Source organism: Etheostoma spectabile, chromosome 4 (assembly GCF_008692095.1).
Source record: "Etheostoma spectabile isolate EspeVRDwgs_2016 chromosome 4, UIUC_Espe_1.0, whole genome shotgun sequence".
Lineage (NCBI taxonomy): Eukaryota > Metazoa > Chordata > Actinopteri > Perciformes > Percidae > Etheostoma > Etheostoma spectabile.
In genome coordinates this window covers 34,038,446-34,041,667 of record NC_045736.1, presented here as the reverse complement: position 1 = coordinate 34,041,667, position 3,222 = coordinate 34,038,446, and the positions used below count along the sequence as shown (strand labels likewise).

General features: G+C 38.4%; 1 protein-coding gene across 4 annotated transcripts in view; it reads left to right on the top strand.

Annotated features, from left to right (window-relative positions):
• The window catches only part of plxnb1b (plexin b1b), a 151,043-nt gene that overhangs the window by 80,685 nt on the left and 67,136 nt on the right, over positions 1–3,222 (top strand). The gene's annotated exons all lie outside the window — the stretch shown is intronic.

Below are 3,222 nucleotides of genomic sequence, written 5' to 3'. Positions count from 1 at the left end.
ATCCACGGTAGATTACATCAAGAGGCATAAAGTGAAGGTTTTGCAATGGCCTTCACAATCTCCTGACCTCAACATAATTGAAAATCTATGGATAGACCTTAAAAGAGCAGTCTGTGACAGACAGCCCAGAAATCTCAAAGAACTGGAAGACTTCTGGAAAGAAGAATGGGCAAAGATACCTTTAACAAGAATTGAAAGACTCATGGCTGGCTACAAGAGGTGTTTCCAAGCTGTGATATTTGCCAAAGGGGGCAGTACAAGGTATTAATTCTGCAGGGTGCCCAAACTTTTGCTGTCGCCAATCTTTTTTGTTTTCTCTTATTTTAAAAGCATAAATGATGGAAATAAAATCTAAATTTTTGTGACATATTATGCGAATGTCTAACCTGTCATTTAATGCCTTTTGGAGATTTTTCCATCCTTTCCTTGGCTTCTTTATGGACATTTATACACATTTTTACATGGGGTGCCCAAACTTTTGAGCCCCACTGTATAACCGTGCAGTACAACCTCTGCTTGCCAGCAACCAACCACCTTTCAGCAACCAAATTACTCCACCTCCAACCTGAAACTTAAGATGCTTAAGTTAGGTTATTTTAATAAGTTAAGTTATTTTATTTATTTTACTTTTTTTTTTTTTTTTTTGGCCAAGGGTAGTCGTCTGCTGTAGTTTTACTGGTCACCTTGCTATTTTGTGGTTGTATCACCTGCTTAGTAGATGAGCGGCTTTAATTTCTTTTATGTGCTGATTTACTTGCCCCAGAGCTGTTGAAAGACTGACTAGCATTGTTTGACATGCTAGCTAACATTAGCCAAAATTAGCTTGTGGTAGCAAAGCTATGCAGTTTGAGACTACAAATACAGAAATTGATCTACGTACACATTTAGGCAGTTGGAATAGAAGACCACACCAGAATAGGTATGTTTAGTTAGCAGTATTTGATTGCCACATTCCTACTCAGATTCAGTGACAGAATACTTAACAAATCACATTTTTGGGCATGTATTCTGTAACGGAATATGTTTTGAAAGTATCCCTACCAACAGTGACTACTTCAATCAAACAAAAATGGCTGCCACAACATACACACGGCTTTGAAGTGCATTTCTGCGACAGCCCAGCTTTCTGTAGTTTTCCTCCAGGCCTTTCTTTTTTGTTTAATTTTGTTCATGAAGTAGATGAAAGCAGCTTTGGGACAAGTGTGACTTTTCTTTCACTTGTACGAATTATTCTTTACCTCAATTTGTGCCGTCCAGGATTAATTTGTGTCTTTGCTTCGACTTCAATGAAGTTGGAGGTATCTATTTTTAAAATACTTTAATTTCTACTTGATATTTTACCAGGGTATACAGTATATTACGGTATTTGCGTTTGAAAATGTTCCACAATATTTGTTCAGCACTCTTTTCCATGAACAGAAGGAGGCGCCAAATCTGAATTTTTCCAATAGATAGTCCTATTCAATCCTATCAAATGCTCTCTGGGCATCTAGGGTGATCCAGACATGGCTATAAGTGAAGCATTTGGAAAGTAAATAATGTTTTACATGCAAGACAAATTACCACAAAGCTGTCTTCCAGAAATAAAACCTGTTTGGTCCGGGTGCACTATTGCATTAGTCTCCAATCTTGCTGCTAACAATTATTTCAAAATCTTATTATCAACTCCCAACAGACTTGTCTATAATTCTCACATTTCAAAGAGTCCTTTTTTGCCTTTGTTATTGGGGTAGAAAACCTTGTTGTAATGCCTCAATTTATACCTCATGCAGCAATGTGGAGAGCTTTGTTGGGTATTTTTTGAAAAATGGAATAGGGCCACATGCATTCCCACTTTTTGTTTTACTAATTGCCCTCTGTTAGTCATTTACTGAGGTAGCTGTATCTAAGGCCTCAATATCCTCCCTTTCCAAGGTTGGCAACATAATATTGTCAATAATTTCTTAAACTCATTGTTAATCTCCCGTTGGAGATTACTCCCTGCAGTCTCAGTCTCTGAAATATAGGTATCTGCTTCTGCCTGCCTTAACTGGTGAGACAATAACCGTCAGGGATCCTATTCCATATGCTTGGAGGAATGTTGTGCCGAGTTAGACAAGGATCTGCTGGTAGGGCTTGAGCGGTCTAGAGTGGAGTGCAGCACACAATTAAAGTCACAGCCTAGAATTAACTGGTGATCATTTAGTCAATGTAGCAAGGCAAAGAAATCCTTAAAAAATATCCCTGTTTGGAATGTATATGTTTGCCAAAAAAACTGTTACGTTATACAACTTACCCTGCTCAATTACATCTGTTGTCGTTTTTTTTTCCCAGTTTGGGAAAACTGCACCGGATGATTGCGTTTTAGGTACGTGTTTGTTGTGTTGCTGTGTTTATTTGCTACTGTTTTACAACAAATGTGACATACCAACACCACGGTCATTCGGTTTGACTCCAACGTGCTCCCACACTGCAGCTGTCACGTTTGGCTTTGAAACCAATTCCATCGTTCTTTTTTTATTCCTCCAACTCTCAATTAGAGTTTTCTCCTCATGCAGCTCTTTTGCTGCACTCTTTGGTAGGCTACGCCTAGTCCTGCTGACAAGTGACTAGAAGACTCATCATTACGCTGGAGTGGAGTGGTCATCCAGTCTCTTTGAGAGAGGGAGAGAGAGAGAAATAAGCATGCAAATGGAAATTATCACAACTATTTATCGGAATCCCCCCAGAATCAGCTTAATTTGCCAGGTATGATGACACATACGAGGAATTTTGCTTTGGATCGAATTGCTCACAAAGTGCTTACTCATACAAAAAACAACAACAAAAGAAACAATGTATACACACTATAAACAGAAACAATATAGACAGGTTGAGACAATAGTGCAACAAAGGGTGCAAAGTATGCAGGAGGAAATTATAATTATTATAGTTATTAATTTAATTATGGAGCATAGTGTAAAGGGTGCGGGAATAAATGTTATTTTTATAAGTATTATATTACAATATGAACAGTATCATGTGATTAATTGATTTGTTGACTATTGCGACAGGCCTACCCATTAGATGGTAGCAGAAACAACTCATTTTTTCAGCTCCGCTGCGACTCTGTTTACATTTTTGTGTAATGTTAGCGGTATGGTGATCTGGCTAAAATACGTGCAGCAGGCATGTTGTACCGCTTATCCAGTGTATTCATCAAAAACCGTCCGCCCAGGCTTGGTCACAGTACTGAGGTGCATC